The sequence below is a fragment of the Pteropus medius genome, unplaced genomic scaffold (genome assembly GCF_902729225.1).
Source record: "Pteropus medius unplaced genomic scaffold, Ma_sr-lr_union100, whole genome shotgun sequence".
NCBI lineage: Eukaryota > Metazoa > Chordata > Mammalia > Chiroptera > Pteropodidae > Pteropus > Pteropus medius.
In genome coordinates this window covers 8268390-8289133 of record NW_024352787.1, presented here as the reverse complement: position 1 = coordinate 8289133, position 20744 = coordinate 8268390, and the positions used below count along the sequence as shown (strand labels likewise).

General features: G+C 33.2%; 1 protein-coding gene and 1 pseudogene across 2 annotated transcripts in view; one reads left to right on the top strand and one right to left on the bottom strand.

Moving 5' to 3' along the window:
* MAGI2 (membrane associated guanylate kinase, WW and PDZ domain containing 2) overlaps positions 1-20744 on the bottom strand; it is a 1217785-nt gene that overhangs the window by 1013020 nt on the left and 184021 nt on the right. The gene's annotated exons all lie outside the window — the stretch shown is intronic.
* LOC120592012 (uncharacterized) lies at positions 4580-4689 on the top strand (annotated as a pseudogene).

The following is a 20744-nucleotide window of genomic DNA, read 5'->3' as shown; positions in this document are numbered from 1 at the left end:
TGAAATATATATGCATACATAACCTATGCAATATTAACTATGTAATTTCAGTGATTCTGCATACATGTTAAATGATCCTATATTTGCATTTAGAACTGATACCGTAGATGTAAAGATGAATGGTAAAATTTATGCTAATAATTTAAATTTTTAAGTTAGAATAATATTAAATAGCAAATTTAGAAAACCACTATGATAAGTCAAAAGAGGGACTGTGGAAGAAAGCAAAGAAGTATTATACTTTAGCATGTTTAACAACACTTTCCCCCCCTTGCTTTTTGAACAAGAGGCACTAAATTTGCATTTTGCACTGGTCCATGGGTATGATTGCTATAGTACGGGATGTGTTTGTGTGTGTGTGTGTGCACGCACGTACATGTGTATTTGTGTGTAGATCACATTGTTCTCACAGAAAAATAAAATGGTTACATCTTTAGGGTTTTCATTACAAAGGGCAGAGTTGTTCCTCGAGCAAATTGGCTCTCTGTTTCTGGGTATCCTGGGCAAGAGGAGGAAATGGGAAAGGGCTATGACAAGCAATCAAAAATGAGTCCCACTTCTTAAATGAACAAGTAGAAAATCTTTTTTTTCTCCAGTAACTAGTGTTCTACCTAGCACACTGATCTTGGAAAAGGTCATTCTTTAACAGTATTCGGATAATTGGAAAGCTGAAACAACTTCTTACAAGTGAGCCATTTATCCTTTTATTGCTGACAAGATAGTCCTCGAATGTATTCACTACCTCTTTATTACTGAAAAAATGTTGAATATCAAAAGGGGGACAAAAATTTGCTAGAGAATTCTGGTTTTACCATTTCATTGTAGATTTGTAAGAAAAACTCGAAAGCTATAATTATTATCTTTCCAAAGTAAGATAAACATTTTTTTTTTTTGGTCTTTTTTGAAAAGCCTAATTTTCTCCCAGGAAATGTCAATTTTGTTACCTTCTAAGTTGTGGGAACTAGTTGTAACTTAGTGATTATTCTCATAAGCAGTCATAAATGAAACAACTGTTTTAGAACAGGCATAGTCAGGAATTTTAATGTATATACTGGGTGTTTTAAAAGATGAAAAGCTAATTCCAATAGGAATAGACTGAATTATTTATAGAAGTTGTATCAATTACTTCTGGAATCAGAATTTTCTCTTCTGCTCCAGCACTCCAATTCCTTTACTATATTAAATCTAGTTTAAAGGTTTTTGCACAACTTCCTGTGTGTCCCATATATTTAATATTTTCTTTCATAATAAAAAAGTAGACATTTTAATGATAAAGTTGGCATCTAGCTTTTTGGTGTTTGAATAAAATCTTTACTGGACGTTAGGGAATGGGAAAAATCAGACTTATTTCTCTTATGTCTTTAGTCTCAAGATGACTTCAGAAAATAAAAATGATATTTTGCACATTGTGGGCAACTTTTTGCTATGGTAAAGTTTACAAAAATTAATAGAGAGAATCAAATGCCATTTAATGAGACATAGATGAGAAACCTACTAAATTCTCGGTTCATGCTATTAACAAAAATGATGTTATAACATTTTTAGTAAGAAATGCCCAAAGTTCATCTAGGAGAATCTCATAGGTAATAAGCAATATAGAGTCAAATATTAGAAGGCCATTGGACATAATGGCCTTTTTGATCCTTCTAATTCTTTTATTTTATAACTCCATTACCATCTTCCCTCAAAGGATAATTAACAACACCTGGGAATCTGATTTATTGGCATTGTTTTTGGCAGGCACTAGAGAAGATACAGTCACATAGCAATCAAAAACAACGTGGCCAGATGTTCCGCATCAATCAACTACCAACACATTTAAATAGATATCCCTGACTAATGTGGTGGTAGGAAAAGCATCTCTTACAAATGAAAATCAGACATGCACTTACCCTGACATCTGTGATGTTCATTTCATCAACTGAACTTTTAATGACAATTATTTACTGTGTTTTTCACATGCTGCATACTGCTCCCTTGTTATAAGGTAGTAGACCATATTCCCAGAAAGGCAGAAAACACAGAAGAAGGAAAGCACACGAAACTTTGTGATATAAATAAAACACACATGATAAAAGTGGTGTTAAATAGGGAAATACATTTGTATTTTGGTATTAAAGCAAATAATTTATAATTATGTCTGTTTTAAAAACATGCAAACGTGATTAAATTAGCAACTCAAACTCCAATGAGACAACCCTCTTCTCTCTCCCTTTCCTTCCTGCTCCCAGCTCTGGCTGTTAGATAGAGCTGGAATGAATGGTCTGCTGTCTTTCTTTTGAAGACCAACAGAGAGTCACGTCCTAATCCTTCTGGGATGCTACGCACTCGCAGTGTTTGTTATGTTGCCTTTCTAAGCACTTTCCTTTATGAGCTCTTTCTATAAAAGGCATATTAAATTAATATATACTTATTTCACCAGCATTGATATGTTACCAAGATTTTTTTTAAGATTAGAGAGCTCATAAAATAAAATAAAACTACATCATAAAAATAATATTTGCCATATTTTCCTTACTTTTAAAAGTATTTAATAAAGTAATACATGTACATAGTTTTAAAAGAAATCAAAGAGCACCTATGATTCCAATCATTTAAAATGTTTCTTTAACTTACAGTATTTATTTTTTCAATATTTTTTCAATATTTTTATACTGCTACTTGTTTATTTTTAGGCACTTTCTAATGACTTTCTTTTATGCTAATGTATCCTCTTAATATCATCCTATTTTCTTGGTGATCATGCCTACTTTCTCCTGTCTTCCAGGTATAAAAAAATCATCACTGTTAGTTAATAATCAATGTTTACATCATTATGAGTATTGTTCAGTATAAATCTAAGTAGTCTATAATTATAATTGCTTTCTCATAAACCTGTTTCTCATTTTTTAAATTTGCATTGTTTTCTTTAACTTGATCATTATTTTTTTCTAGAGTTCCATTAGATATAGTGTATTCCTATCAGAAGTTTGTTTTTCACTTCAAAAGCCCTTTCATCTTTGATGGGTTCATCTCCTTCTTTTTCCTGGAGACTCTCCTTCCTCCTCCTGTTCCAGCAGGGACTTATCACCATCTAGGTCAGCTGCGTCCTCAGACTTCATTTCATTGCTTGCCAGAAAAAAGTGATTTTTGACTGACTTACTGATTAAGTGATTTTGGTATTATTGTCAGATCTGACTGTGCCTGAAATAAGAAACCAGTGAAACGAGACCGTGAGGACTGTAAGCCTCAGAAAGCAGGCCGAAGTAACTGCTTATAAAAGGCCAGATGACGTTTAACTGCTCAGTCACCACCAAGCACAGAACCTCACATTCTGCTCATGGCAAAATCATAATCAGCGCTTGCTTGTACCAAGTCCAGTTCTTTTTAGTGAAACAAGTTCCCTAAATCAATTGAACTAACTCTGTGTCTTTCTAAATGGATAATTTCGCCCTCGTCTGGCTGTCTTGACCTCATGTAAGATTAATTCTGCAGCCTGAATTGGAATTTCAGGATGAGTGCCCTGACTGACACGCGGTGCTGCCATTTACATAAGTTCTCTCTCTTGTCTCTTTTGATGATCTCTCTCCACTGCACTTCTTACGGTGATGTGTATACAGAACGTAATGCTGTACAAAACAACATGCTCTTCAATAAGCATTGTTGTTCCTACTGCACTTCTCATTTACTTATCATCCTGGCAATGTGACAGGGTACCTGTCTCTATTAAGATATTGATCCCAGTGGCATAGGGAAGAGGACTGAAAAGTTTAATGACATTCTACTTTCTTTGCTTAATATCTACTGCATAAAAAAAAAAAAGAGAGAGCGATAAAGTAGGTGCAGGATTATTTCTCCCCTCAGGCATAGAGCATACTAGCGTTTCAGGGACCTACTTTTCTGGGAAATAGTAAGAAAATAAAAGGGAAAAATATAAGGTTTATTTTCTCAAAAATATAGAAATTAAAATAATTCAAATTAATAAATATTTAATTAAAAATCCAGAAAATATAAAACTAGTTAATTATGAAAGTTAATGAATTATTTAATAAATTCTTGAATTTAAATACAAATTTCATTACATTTGAAACATTTCATAGAGGTTAGCTGTTTTCACTTCCCAAGAATTTCCAAGTACGTGTACTGATTCCCACAGCAACAGTAATCATATTATTGATAGAAGCTGCATTTTAGAAAGGAGGGCTTTCTAACTTTTTATTTTGGAAAAACTTCAATACAAAAAATTGAAAAAACAGTCTAAAGAATATCTGTATACTTTCTGCTAAAATAACACATTTAGCATCCTCGATTTTCAGCTGAGGCATCTGAAGCAGAGAGAAGTTAAACTCCTTGTTCTTAGTCCTAGAGCTGGTAAATGATTGCTCTGAGATTCAAATCTAGAGATTGCCTAAGAGCTCATGTTTATTGAGACATCATGCAAGAAATAATTTCTGTATTAAAAAATTATGCAGAGATAAATTCTTTATAAATTATTTTACTTCAGAAGTATATTTAATGTAAAATGTAGTGTTTTAATGTGGTTCAGGGAGTGAAATCTTTGAAAGTAATAATGTTCAGAAAACTTTTTAAAAAGCTTTGGGTCTACGGCCATGCCACCCTCGATCCCATCTGATCTCAGAAGCTAAGCAGGGTTGGGCCTGGTTAGTACTTGGGTGGGAGACCATCTAGGAAGACCAGGTGCTGTAGGTGTAAAAAATAAAAAAATAAGGAATTGTAAGCTTGCAATCTGTGAGGTCAAACAAGGGTTGCCTCGCCTAAAAAAATAAATAAACAAATAATCAATCAAGCAAGCAAGCAAGCAAGCATGCAAGCTTTGGGCAAATATGCATCAGGGCAGAAGCAACCCTTCAGCAGTACAGCCAGAGGAGATGAGGAAGCTAAGCAAGATATGCAAGGATTTTGGACTCATTCCTGCATCTGGAAAAGATGCAAAGAAAAGAGAAAATTTCTTTTTTTCTGTGGTGACTGAACACTTTCAGCAAGCCATATTCTATGCCATATTCCCTAGTTTTTTTGCAAAACAATGGACCTAAAATATCACTAATTCTTAAGCTATAGAATCATGACTCTTGTTCCTTGATTGAAAGACAAGGAGACTAAGATTCCTGACCCAATTCTGATTTCAATTTCTCTCATTTGTGGATTTCAATTCCAGAACAATTAAGTATATTCCAGCAGTGTCCTAACATAGTAGAAAAATCTCTGGTTCAGATTTAGATGGGTCCTAGTCTTGGCTTTATCTTGAGCAAATCCTGCTTAAATTTGGGGGCATTAGTGTCCTGTCTTATACTTCGTGACCTTTAAAAGCAATTTCCATTATAATTTTCTATTAGAAGCAGATACTAACTAGGCCTTTTTGAAAAGTTTTAGGCCAAACCTAATATCCTTATATGTAAGATAAAGTTGCTGAAACAATATCATGTTGCCTTTTGGCTGTTCCAGACACTTTCATATCCATTAATAAATCTCATTTTAACATCTTCACAGTCCTGAGAAAGTAGTATGCCCACTGGACTGATAAAAATACTGAGACACTGTGACACCAGATATTAAAGAACCAGTTGGTAACAAAGACAAGACTAAAACCCAAGCCTCTGATTCCCAGCCCTTTCTATTCCAAAAGGCAGAGTTAATTCTACAGCTTCATTTAACTCTATTTTTCCTGAGAAATTATATATTTTTTTCCAACGTTGGTGTTGATCGTAGGCAAAATATAGGATGACTAATGAGATGTAATTTGAGAATCATCTAGCAGGGCCCCAAAAGTAATACTCCTTACTTTTTGTTACAGGGCTTAAAATGCTTTCAGTCTAAAAGAAAATGACACCCAGAGGTGGTGTATCTGAAGCCGAAAAAGTGGGAGGCAGGCATAATTGGCCATGTTTAAACACCCTCTGGAAAAGCGTTTCAGAACAGTGTCTTAGTGTGGGGAGGAAAGATGACAAGCTGAGTGAATTGTCAGTAGAAGAAAGAAAATATGATGATACTAGAGGTAAAAAGCCAAAAATGGATTTCATTTACTTCACCATTTTGCCTGGAGCCAGTTTTGATTTGTTCCTATAACACTTGTCCTTCGCAATCTTGAAACTTTATGAAGGTTTTAAGTGAATATGAGAAACATGAAAGTGATGGCTTTCAAGGTTACAGACAATAAGGTTTCCCTCACTATGCTTAGGGTGTCTGTCTCTATAGTCCTTCAATCTCATTCTTTCTTTGGAGCAGCACTCTCCAAGTCTGTCCCACTAACATCTCCAAGTATGTCCCACTCACAGAGCTTCTAAAAGAAGTGGAAAAAACTAGGATCTGTAGTCATAAAAATTTGGAAAATTCTAGCTAACACATTTAACCCTTAGAGATTATTAATACACAGTTGCACATTACATGTTCTGAGAAGTTTAGGTTTGTTTAACTTGCTGTTCTCCAAATTTATTTACTCATACAGTCTCTTTTTTATATATATTAGCATTCTATGAAATGCTTTGGAAAAATAATACCTTAGTGTACTATCTACACAATAAGAGTGGAATACCTTAAATTTTTTGTCTATGTTTTGCTGACAAATTGTTCAAATTGTGCTTGAGTCTTTTGTAAATTTTTGAGTTTATACAGAATTCTGTTTCTGTTTCAATTAATGCTTTTATTATCTAAGGACTCATAGTTGTATATTTTTTACTAATTCTCCAATTATGTACAAATGATCAGTTCTCTTTTACTTTAAATATTATCAACTCTAGTATTAAAAAAATTGAGTTTACTTTTATGCTATAAGATGCTAGTATACAGAAAATACATTTCAGTCCTCAGCAAAGTTTCTTCTCTCTCATGTTCTAAATGATTTAAGAGAAATCATTAAGTAGATATATAGTTACTAGAAAATACTGGTAACAATAAAACATTAAAGTCTCAAAATGATATGCATTACTATTATTACTTTCCAATGGTCAAAGTGGTTAAAAACCAATTCACTTCTTTTTGGTACAAAAGATATTTTGATCATCTACTTAGGTTGGAGATGGTTGATGGTAAGGAATGGTCACAACAGGACATTGCATTCAGGGTGCAGTGTAAAGTTCACTGGATTGAGAGTGAGATTAATGTTTGGCTTTCACCAATTATCTGTCTAAAACTAGGTTACGTAACTTCTCATCAGGGCTTTTATTTTTGTGATTATTATCTTCACAGTTTTAGCACAAGGCAGATCACTAATAAGGTCTTAGATTGTGTTTATTATATGGGTTATTAATTTTTAATCACTTAGGATCCATTTAATATAATGCTATTATTGAAACATACTATACATTATGGTGTAGTTCATAACTTATTTAACATAAAAAATTGTGGGTAAGCTAAAAAATAAAGAAGGAAAAATTGACCCGGGAAAAAACAAGTAATGACTGAAAAGCCATAGAAAGTCATAATATTCATTTTCTTCTACATAAGATACACATTCTGATTACTCTGATTCTCCTTTCTGTTATAACCGAGATACACACACACACACACACACACACACACACACACACACACACATTTTCAGGATCTCTTGTGATTTCATTCATTTCCATGTTTTTAGTTATCACCTATAAGCTGATTGTTGCCAACATCTATCTATATTTCTCCAAGACATACACAAACTTTTAACAGTAAATTTTCTGAATGGTAAGATTACAGGAAATTTATGTGTTCTTATCTAACTTATGTCTTATTTTTCCACAGGTATCTGCAGTTGGAATGTATAATTGTTTATATTTAAAATATATATGTAATTAATTTTTTTAAATAACTCAAATTTTCAGGCTGGGGTCATAGAAGAATGGTTCAGGCTATTCAATTTAAGTAAAAGGAAAAGAGCTGGGTTAGGGGTAATATGGACACACTTTTGAGCATGTTAAGTTGGGGCAACAGTAGTGAACACTTGGAAACAAATGCAGTGCTTGTACATAATAAAATTTTAAACCGAACAAAATGTATAAAATGGAAAGCAAAAGGTCTTTCTCTATCCTTGTCCTGAACTCTTGAATTACTTCCAAATAGTAATCATATTTTCTTGTGAATAATCCCAGGAAAAAAATACATATGCATATTCTTTTATTTTACTTATCAGAATACACACAATATTCTGCATTTTTTACTTATTAATATAACTTGGAGATTTTTTCAAATCAGAACATAAGGATCTTTTATTATTATTATTTTATATTATTTTTTTAAGGTGAGGCAATCCTTGGTTGAGCTCACAGATTGCAAGGACCTTGTCATCTTACAATCCCTTATTTTTTTATTTTGTGTGCCTGTAGCACCTGTTCTTTGTAGGTGGTCTCCCATCCAAGTACTTACCAGCTTCCAAGATCAGACGGGATCGGGCTTTTTCAGGTTGGCATGGCCGTAGACAGGATCTTTTATTATTTTGAGTAGCTGTAGAGTATTCCATTGGAAACTTATAATTGGGTCCTTCCTTCAGTGAGGATCATGAGGTTTCTAGTATTTTCCTGTTTAATATAATCTTCAACTACAGTTCTGGTACATATGTGTTTTTGCAGCATAACTAGGTAACCTTATAAATTTTGTTAGATATCACCCAATAATTTTCCAAAAAATTTGCATCAATTTACCTTCCCATCAACAGAGTATGAGAGTTATAATTTTCTCAAAACCTTTGCTAGTACTGGGTAGTACCAAACATTTGAATTGTTGCCATCTCATTGAGGAGAAACTGCAACTTGGATTCTTTGTGTCTTTCCTCACAGGGTCCACTGTTCTTCCAGAGGAGCTTTTTAAACTTATTTTCTGTTTTCTCTTTCATCCTACTAAATCCCTGCAGGAGATAATTTTCTCTTAGTAATTATACATGTTTTACTTTTCCTTTCTACCTTACCATTAAGCTGGGAAAAAAATAAAAAGCTGAACCCAGGTAACCCTGGTTGTGGTGAATTGCTGAAATGTAGGAGAGGCTTTGAGCAACCACTCCCCACCTGCTTTTCCCTTTGTTGAGTAGTTTTCTGTTTTTCTATAGGATGCCTCCTCACCATATAAGTTGGTATTGAATTATGGGTGTGTGTGAAGGTCATGTCCCTGTATTGCTTTAGACATGGGAGGGAGTGGTAATGATAGAGTGAGTGTTTGGGGGTGGGTAAGTATAGACATCGCATGGTGATTTCTAGATCCTCTGTCTCCATGACTACCACTATTCAAATATAACAACTGAAGTTGTAACATTTCCTTAACTTTACTGCTGATAGTGTACTTTGTTGTTTGAAAACTTTTTTTTGGTTAATTTTGTTAAATTTGGGAGAAAACAATTCAATTATACAGCTTTACTCTAATATCTAACCCTAAAAGTACCTTAGCATATTTCCTCATTTAAAAAAAATAAAATACACATTAAAAGTGTATACATTTTATTTTCTGAAACAGAACATTTGTGACATAACTCTGCCAATTACTATACACATTGCTTATTATCTTACCATCACATACACTTGCTGCTGCCCAGCCCTTTCTTCTTTTTATCAGCAATCAAATGTCATGGAGAGCTATTTTCTGTTCCCAGTATGTTCATTCCTTTTTGGAGTTTAGCCCCTGGAAAATATCAAGTAATCTTTCTCTACAGTTTATTCAAGAACATTTTTCCTGCTCTGACAAGGACCATCATAGAAAATGAATAAGAGTAGTAAAACTCATACAGTTTACCAAAATGATAAGAGGAAACATGGAGATCTAAAGTAAATTTTGCAAGACAATCCAATTTTGTATGCAAAACATTACAATTAAAGCTATTCTTGCAGTTCTAACTCTTAAGACCCAAAACAAGATGTAAATGTTTTATAAAGAATTTAATATACTTTAAATACATTCTCTGAGCAGATATCCATAAAATATTTCATGGTAGTAAGTTAACCCAAGCTCTATTTTATTTTTTTTAATAATTTTGTTTCTGATTCAATACTTTCTCCTTTCATTATATGACATGAACGAGTCTTTTAATGTGCAGTTAAAATTCCATTTTAAATAGTTTTATTTCCTTGTACGGCACTTAAACCAAAGACATGACATGTTTGCATTAGGCTCTTGAAAAACTGTGTTTAGTCTATCGTCTATTTATCTATCATCTATCTATCTATCTATCTATCTATCTATCTATCTATCTATCTACCTATCTACCTATCATCATCTATCATCTATTATCTATGCATCTAATATATGTATATATAAACATATATATATATATATGTATGTTTACATGTATGCACATATATCATAACATGCCCCCTCCTCCCTGGGAAGCATATTCTTTTCCCCCTGGAGGATGGTTGTTGTATTTAAGTGAAAAATATTAGAAGAGAATAGTATAGTAAGAGACAATTAATTTGTTTGCATCCTGGTAATTCTTCCCTTCACCAACAGGTTAACAATGGCAGGGATATAAGACAGTCTAATATTTACATTTAGTGGTTAATTTCCAATCCTAATATAACTATGTGTTAAATAGTATTAATTTGTTAGAAACATCATTGGTAATTAATAGATAAAAGCATGTGAGGTCAGTTTGTGTTAGCTTTTCTCTCCAATATATTGAAAGAATATGATCAATTTTTCTCTCCAATATATTGAACTTTTAATTTGATATTAGAAAACATGTTAGGGAAAAAATTTACCCTTTGGTCTATGAATGTGGAGTTCAGCTCTCTTTTTTGGTTGCTAATTTTTAGATCTGAGGAAAGAAGTAAAATCAGAATGACACTGATTTTAAGTAAGACAAATTCTTGTAAAAGATGTAAAGATCAAATATTCTCTCAGGACAGTTTTGAATCTGTGAGATGAATGGCATTATTTAAAACATTATCAACCTCATTGAATGTAGTGCCTTTAGTCAAGATGTTAATGATGACAAAAGAAAAATTGCTATTAATTCTTTGCTTAGTGCCTATCACATATTCATTTCCATCTTTTTTTTCCTTCTGGAAGGGAGTGATAAATAATAATATAATAATAATTACTACTGTCATTTTTTGAGCATTTACTTTGTGGTAGACATTGTTCTAAGAGCTTTATATGTAACTGCTCATTTAATTCTTGTAACCAATTCTATGAAGAAGGTATTATAATTATCGTTCTCATTTTATTGGTGAGGAAACTGAGGCACAGCTAAGTTAAGTATCTTGTCCATGGTTCAAAGTAAAGAAGCAGGAGCACTCAAATGAAAACCAGAACCTAACTCTTAATCATTAGAATAGTACATTGCTTAGGAGGTCATCTAGATCTTTGTTTGAACCAGTCTCCACTCTAACTAGCTATGCTACCTTGAGGAAATTATCCTCTCTATGCCTCAATTTTCTCTCTAAAATGGATGTAATAATGCCATTTATCACAGGGCATACTGAGAATTAAACAAAATTTTGTATGCAAAGCTCGTGGAACAGTGCGTGGCATATGATAGGCAGGCAATTACGGGCAGTTATTATTATTTATTATTCTAGTGGTTATTTGTTCTCCTAATAAGATAAATTTTCTTATGTGAAAATGACAGTGTAATTATGGTTTTCGGCAGGTTTGCTATGAACAATATGCATGAATATTAGGCTTCTGATTTGAAAAAAAAATTGTCTTGTTTTGGTCTCACCACTAAAAGGGTTCATAACTTTTGGCGGAGAATGGAACTACAATCTGCAACCAATGTAAGCAAAAGAACACTGCACTAATATGTATGGGGCGGGAGTGAGGACCAAACTGCAGAAGTTTCCAAAAGTGATCATTAAGCTTTAACACGAACCATGAGCCAGATATATACTCATTCCTCATGTAAATATCATTTCATGATATTTTTTACATGACCTTATTATAATTTTCCACACATTGTACTGTAAAGATCCCATGGCAATATCTTTAACTGGTGACTGTATTCCTAGCACTAAGTATAACACTTAGCCATAGAAGGGACTCAACAAACATTTGGTGCTTGCATGCACACTATGTTGAAAATAAGCCTGAAGGTTTGGAGACTTATGCCTTCAGTTTGGAGACTAAACCTGCCCCTCTCTAGCTATGTAACCTACATTAGTTATTTAATCTAAACCTCAGTTTCTTTCTGTAAAACCAAAAATAATTAAAAGACCTTCTCTGTAGAATTATTGTGAGCATTTACAAGTTATACACATAAAATGGTTAGTATTATGTCATACACATAGTGAGTGCTCCACACGTTTCCCTCCCCACCATTATAATAAACATTAATAAGTAGAAAAAGCATCTCTATGTTTTCACTCTGTGCTGCAAGATACTACCCTGTGAAATATTTGGATTCAAAATATTCGGTTTACTGAACGACTCTGCTTTTTTTTTTTCTATTATCTTTTTTAATACAATGTTCATAAGACACAAGCCACAGTAGCCAGTAAGGGCCAAAAAGACATATCCCATTTCCACCAATTCTATTATCAATTAAAAAGTAAAATAGACACAACAAACATTCAATACTTATGAATGTCGGACTTAGAATAAGAACATTGATCTTGTAATAATAAGAAAAACTTGTAATAAGAACCTGCATTTGAGTTTCAGCCATTTGACTCTGGTCAAGGTTTAATCTAAATGCACCTTAGAGTCCCCATTAGTAAAATAGGAAAAATAATACTGAAATGAATTGGTATGCATAAAAGTATTTTATATTACGAGTGTTTTTCACTCCTCCTACACTACGAGTTGTTTTCACTCCTCCTACACTCTTTCAGAGGCTTAAAGAAGGCTCTGGTAATGTTTTTCCACCATATCTGGGTTTTATTGCTTTTGATGAGGCCCCATGTAGAAACCTTTCTTGGAAGAAATTCCTAAATACTTGTCCATTTATTTTAATTTTTAAAAATCTTTTAAATTTATTTTTATTTTATTTTTCTATGGTGACATTGGTTAATGAAATCCAGTAAGTTTCGGGTGTACAATTTAACAGTAAGGCATATATATATATATTCCTTTTTGTGAACAACCTTTCTTGCATGCTGCTTGTCAATATAAAGACTGTTTGACATAACATCTTTATATAAAGTGAAAGTATATATAAATTGAGGAGACAGTTCGTGATATTAAATTTTAAGCACATGCATATGTATAACTTATGAGGGCCTTTACTTATGCTATTCCATTTAGCATAGGTAATGTGTCAGAGTTCAGTAACTAATAATATTTTCTAGATATTTCCCCAGTATTTTTTTCAATATTTTTGATAAAGGAGAATGAAGTCTGTATCTGTTCAGAATTGTAAAGGAACTTATCACATGCAACAAAAGACATCACCAATAGCATTTTCTTTTGAAATACTAATTCTAAAAATATGATTACAAATACATATATTAAATGAATTAATATTTTATAATATTTAGAACAGTGCCTGGTATACTATGTTTAATATTTATTATTATTAAGCTTGTTAAAAGCAAGGTTTCCAGATAAAAAGTATAGATGGTTAATGTTGTTTTCTCAAAGATTAGAATTTATCACATTTAAAAAAAAGAGCACAAAACTAAATAATGGTAGGTTTTGTCTTATAGGAAACAAGGTAAAAGGAATGTAAAATGACGTAATAATTTAATGGAGCTGATTCTGCCAAGTGCTCACTTAAATGATCCCATTAGCCTCTGAAAACATTATATTGGCATTCAGCTTTCCTTTTACTTCACAGAATTTAGACTTTTTAAATAGATAAGAAAGTCACTTTCAGTTAAAACCACGAATTGTTACAAAGTGGCCCCTATGTCCTTGATTGCTTGCATTCTCTATTTTGTCAGTATTCTTTCTTCACTGTAAATTTAAAACTTGGTTATAAAAAGTAAAGATATGCATTTACCTTTTAAGATGCCTCAGGGAAAAAGAATGACAAATGAATAAGACACAGTCTTAAGCTGTTAGTGCTCATTTTTAGAATACTTTATATTTCCGTGCCTTCACACCGGCAAAGCTTAATTCAAGATAATTTTACATTTTTCCTTGTGCATAGTATATGAGAATCTCAATACTGCCATCTGCATAGGCTATTCGAATACTAGAAATCTTGGAATTTTTAACCACAAGGATTCTAACTCTAAAAATATTTGATCTCTAAATTTATATTTTTTAAAGTCTATACTTTTTTACATAAAACTGATGATATTAACAGAGATTTGGGGTTAATAAATGCCACACACAACTATTTTTTGCCTTCTCCACAACACTCATAAGCGTTTAAACAAAGAAGCATTAGTGCTTGAATTACCAAAAGCATCTCCTTTCATCTACTTCTGTGCTCTCCATTCCTTGGGCTTCCCAATGCTAATGGCAGAAAGGAGAGTTTGGTGGTGCTCTATTTGCCAGAAATTAAACCCAAAAGCATACTCACACCTGTTTGTGAATTCACATTTGTGTCTTTTTCTACCCTATCCCCTATGTGGTGGTGAAGCGCTAAGCAGGAGATCAGGGAGGTAGGTGCATCTCTTTCATAAATCTCTACCTTAGTCAAGCAGAGCGTGGCTCTTCTCACACACTGAAAGTTGACTGCCTTATGCACAGACTTAGTCAATGAATGTGAGACATTATACATGAGGAAGGAAAGCTCAAAACCGCACACACAAAAAATGACAACATTGTATTTAAAACTGATCTTACAATGAAGTCAGCTCTCCATCTACCGTCGCCCAAGTCTCTAACGACCGTGACACATAACCATGACCTCTTCTGTCCTCCCCAACTCAAACACACACACACACACTGTATAATAATATCACACACACACACACACAGAAATACAGCTTGATGCTGCTCTCATGGTTAATGCTGTAGAATAAAACAGTGAGCCTTTAGAGAACCTCTTTATTGACAAGTGAAAGGAGGAGAGAAGCTATAATCAGCGAGAATAACAAGAGAGCTGTTCCCAGAGCTGAAGCTCAGGGCTATCCAAATAAGTCCAGATAACCCCAAACAACTTCCGCCACACTACTTAGAGAGGTCACTTCATGCTATTAAATTATTTGAAATTTTACCAAGTTGAAATTTGTGTGCATTAACAAGCACTCTCTCATTAAATTGCCTGAAAAGTTCTGGTCATGTTAAGAAATTAATAAACATTCACGTACATAATAGTGTGAATTATTTCACTGTAGACATTGCTTTTCTTCAAGAGTCACCTGAGAAAGAAGGCTCAGTTGATGAGAGTTAAATTTTGACTGAGTGGAAGAAACAAGAGTCAGGGGCTTGAGGTTATTGGGAGCTGAATACTCCTAGGGACCAGTGAAGTCTGGTGGCCAGTGAAGAGACCTGGGAGGAAGAGCAGCATCATGCGCTATATTTCCTCATAGCCTGGAGTCATGTGAAATTACTGTTGTTAGTTTTTTAAAGAGATGACAAAAATAAATATTAGATATGATTGAATCACTTATAATTAATTAAATGTCATATTAGTACTTTTTAAGACATGCAGATTTTAGAAATTTAGACTTGGTAGATCCACTTGATAGCTTAGCAAGATTATGGAGCTGTGTTCACCAAAAATTAAAAGAAAATAACTGGAAGTATTTGATCTTCTTAAGCATCTTAATAACATGTCTTAGCTATTACCTTATTACCTTCTAATTTAAACATCAGGTTTTTTTTTAAAATGATTGCCCTTACTAGATATAAATTCTGAGAAACTGAAATTAATTTTATAATTTTTCTTTGGCTTGTTGGGTTTCTTGGGGAGGGGGGCGGTGCTGAGGGAGTGAAGTGAACAAAAGTAATTTTTTTCCCCTTATTCTTCTTACAGGTCCAAGCATTAAAAATACAGAAAGCCATAGTATATGCCTAAATTATAATATCGATGTTTTTTAATGAAGAATAATTTCTATAACTTCCCATAGAATATAATTGGATTTATTATTATTTTTTAATTAGAAAATAATTTCTATGCATTACTTTGTATAAGAAATGTGGGTTGTTAATAAGTGATGTACCACCTATGCCTGGGAAGAGACAACAGTTATGAAGCACCTACCATCTGCCAAGCTCTGTGCTATGGCACTTAATACAGCACTGTTTTGGGACAAGTGTATAGCAGAAAACCAGAGACAGCAAGGTGTGTGTGGAGGATAATACGCAGCTGTATGATTGTGCTGAATATTGTCGATTTACCTCGAAGGCAGTTTGAAGAAGGAACTAAATGACAATGTCATTTAATAGTTTCTTGAGTAAAATTGGTAACTGATTGCAATGCATAGTTTTGATGATAAAGCTTATATTGATGATGGCAGGGTAAAAAAATATAAAGAGAAACTCATGCTGCAGCTTTCATCATAGACTCTTAAAGTTCTTTACATAAACAATCTCTAAAATTTACTATCTCCTTACTGCAATGCAGTAATTGTTCTAAGGAAATTAGTAACAAAAGAAAATAAAAGAAAAAAAAGCAACTCTTATGCAAGAGATGAAGAAAAGTATTTAAAGATCCTTCGTGACTAAGTAAGGTCATTAAATATATAATACTATTCTGAAATTGAAAACGTGTTCTACATAGAAAGGAGATAGCAACTCTTTGAGATCAGTTCTCCTGAAATTCATGTTTATATTATTTTAAAAAATTCATAAATGAAGCCTCTTGACCTGTGAACACACACATACACACAGTACACAATACAGAAATAATACTACAATTTCACAGTATGTGTAGTCATTATGCTGTACATCTAATGCTTATACAATGCTGTACACGTCTGAGCAGGCCACTCTCCAGGTTACTTCTCAGGGGAGATCTCAGTACCCACTTCATAGAGCTACTCCTGCTTCGAGGGCTGAATCGTTAATTTGCTGGATTAGATGGATCCTGAATCACATTATGCATGTCATGTTATCCTTCATCTGCTTTGCACTGGATCTCTGCCTCATATGCTTTGACAGAAAAAAGAAAAAAAGAGAAAGAAAGAAACACTGTACGCGTAGGCCCAGATATGCAGTTATGTAAACAGCAGTCCCTCTTCCCTTCCCAGGGCTGGCCCTTGCTTACAGGCACAAAGTTTGAAGTAGAGGGCAGCACTACGTCAAGTCCCATGGTTACACCAGGCTGGGAAAACTAGATTGATGACTGTCTAAAGTTAACTTGCAGCTAATTTAATGACACTCTTCTGTGTGGAGAAGAAACTATTTGGGGGAATTTATATAAGTAGAATATAGAGACAGGAAAACAAATAGGTTGTAAGGGGCGAGTTTGGCATGGAAAAAGCCAAAAGCTAGTACCAAAAAGCAAATTGTTTAGGCAAGCAAAAATTATACTGTGGAAAGCTTCAATTAAATTTCAATCATATGGTTTTTTCTACTTATTTTTTTTCTCTAGGTGTAATGATGAACAATTGAAAATTTAATGCATAGTATTTTACAAATATGTAATTCTGTTGCAGTTAGAATTAATCAAAGTAGGCAAGACAAGGGCAAGATTCTAGGCATGGAATGACAACAGTCTGGATTGGGTATTAGCAGCGGAAATACAAAGAATGTTGATGAAGAATTATTTGAACGGAAAAGATACATCTGGCAGTATGTGAGAAATAAAGAAACACTAAGGGTTCTATATCAGGTATATTTTTCTCCAGTGTTCGAAATTAAAAACAGTATCTATGCTAAAGTTCTATTAATGAGAATAAAGACAACTATTATATTTAAAATGGCTCACCCACTCATTATGAGAAAGTAATATGATCCTGTAAATGAATTAAAACTACCAAGAGCAATATGAAAAAAAGGGAAGTCTTGTTTTATAAATAGTTCGCTTGGGAACAAGCTTATCAAATAAATTAATATCCTTAAAATATTCCAAACTTGTCTTTACTAAAGATTTTATTTGTCAGAGTAAACATTCTAGTCCGATTATCTATGATACTATAATGGAAAATATTTTACTACAATTCTTTCCATGGGAAAGGAAAACCATAAAGAAGGGAGAACGTATATCTGTGCTCTACATGTTTCATATATATTATCTCATGTAATCTTCATCAAAACAAGATAAAGGAACCTGGTTCTCACTGGTGATTTTTAAATAGATTTTTTTAAGTTGCAATTTCATTAGCAATCTTTGAAATCTATTTGACGGTTTGATTTTTTCTTTGATTTTTTATTACACTCAAGCTTAATTTCCAAATTAGCAGTTAACATTTTATTGTGTATATCTAGAAAAAGGTATAAAACAACTCTAAGCAGAAAACATTTGCTGACCACCAGCAATACTCTAGGGACAGTGTATATGTTGTTTCATTCAATCCTCCTAAAATTCTTATGAGGTAGATACCATGATCTCCATTTTATAGACAAGGTATTTGAGTTCACAGAGGCTAAGCAACTTTTCATAGATTATCATAATAATATGATTATCATAGTAAAAAGTGATGGTAGCTCTAGTATGCATACAGTTTGCCTATTTAAACACAGATGATAATGGCATCTACCTCATATGGTTCTTAGGAGGATTAAAAGAGTTGCTGGTCCTCAGTGCCAGTACTTGACGGTTTTGAGAAAGCACCTGCTTAGATGGTCATAGTGAAGTCTCTTCTTTCTAGTGAAATCTAGTTAGTTCAGACCATGATTAGAGAGTGAGCTATTTAATTCCTCAGCAACTTTTATCAGTAAGCATGTTTTCCTAACTGCACAGTATCTTTAGACTGTGACATTGGAAGTCTTGAGTATGCTCTGAATTTTTATTTTCTAATAGAAAACTGTCAGGAATAGGTAATTTTATAAAATACTGGATTAATGATAGAATCCTGAAATATTCTTGCTGACTACAGCCTCCTCTCTACCCCAACGCCTCCTCCAACCAGTTCAAACTTCACTCTGATACCTCAAATGAAAGGGAAATAAGAACATTAAAAAAAAAATCACTGCGTAAAATCTCCCCATTGTGTTGGGAATACAATCTTTCTTAGCATAAAATAAAAGTACTGGTCTTTGCCCACTCTTTCTTCCTTTCTATTACCTTGGTTATAGTAATGACAAATTGAGAACGCATCAAAATATTCCACATATGACCCAGTAATACCACTACTAGATATTTATCCAAGAGAAATAAAAACAACATTTATGTACACAAAAGCCTGTACATGAAGTTTATAGTCGCCCTATTCCTAATCTCCCAAAACTAGAAACAACCCAAATGACCATCAACTAAAATATAAATTAACGAGCAGGGTAGATGCACACAATGGAATACTATGCAGCCATAAAAAGAATGAACTACAGATACATGCAACAACATAGATGACTTTCAAATGCATTATATTAAATGAAAAAAAAGACATTTGAAATCTATACACTGTATTATGATATTCTGGAAAAGGCAAAATTATATATTCTGGAAAAGGCAAAATTATAGAGGCAGTGGTTACCAGGACTGAGGTAGGGGTAAGGAATTGACTACAACGGAGCCAAGAGAAATGTATGAGGTGATGGAAATGTTCTATATTTTGATTGTAGTTGTAGTTACATGACTATATACATCTGTCTAAATTCATAGAACTGAACACTTAAAAGGAAAGGACTTTACCGTACATAAATTATACCTTAATAAAGCTGACATTAAAAAATTACATATTTTCTTTCACGTTTGTCCAACTCTTCATTTACTTCTTGAATAACCTTTTCCGCATTTGGACAATTGTTACTCATCTTTTAAACCTAAGCCTTAAGTATCAATCTCTTTCAAGAAATTATCTAATTCCCATACTAGTCTATGGGCTCCTCCTCTGGGCTTTTCTATCCCTTGTGCATGTATCTGCCTCTTTTGATGCATAATAACATAGTACCAGTGTCTGACACTGCACCGTAAGCTCCTTAAGGGAAAAAGCAAAGTCTTATTCATCTTTATGTCCCCAGGAACACAATGTAATATAAGAACTCAACAAACGTTTGTTTCACGAACAAAAATTATGTTTGGACCTTTGCTGGCTTCTAAAATAGTTATAGAAATTGTAGAATGTGCTTGATTTAACTCAAGTTCACTTGACTATTGTATAAATTTTGTTTGCATACTAGAAATAGCGTAATAAAATTACTACCACACATTTTAATTATAATGCAATCCTTTAAAACATTTGTACAAATATAATTATAGGGTTGTTCTAATCTGATTTATTTTGCATATCTTTGCTGATAAAATATCTGTTCATTATGTGCTAAATACAGTAGAATAAAACATCTTAAAAGTTGTAAAAATATCTTATTTACGGTAGTGTTTTAATAGCTCTTTCGCTTTTATCATATTTTAAGCAACTTTTTAATCTCAATTTATGCAAGTGTGTACATATAAAATTATACTGCTCTCTGGACTAAAGTAACCAAGAACTCTCATTGGTCAATGAGGTATTTAGAGGATGAGGATGATCCATGCAAATTAAACTGCTCTACTGAGCCTATTTTGTAATATTCCAAATTGCTTACTCTATCTTCTTTCCTGAGACACAGAAAAACATTTTATGGCCTGATCGTGATGCAGTGCTGATGGGAAAATAGTTATTATGAGATAATTATATCCCAACAGAATTTGAGGTACTTGGCTGCTCTTTGTACAGAATGTCACCTGAGGGGTGAGATTTCTATAACTTTTATTCTAGCAGAGCTGTTATTCTGATTCATAGCCTGTTCTGTTTTCAGGCATTAGGGCACTGAAATGATGTTTATCAATCAAAAGAAAAATTGAAAGAAAAGTGGAAATTCATGTTGGACTAAGATTATGAATTTAACATTTAAAACTTACATTGACT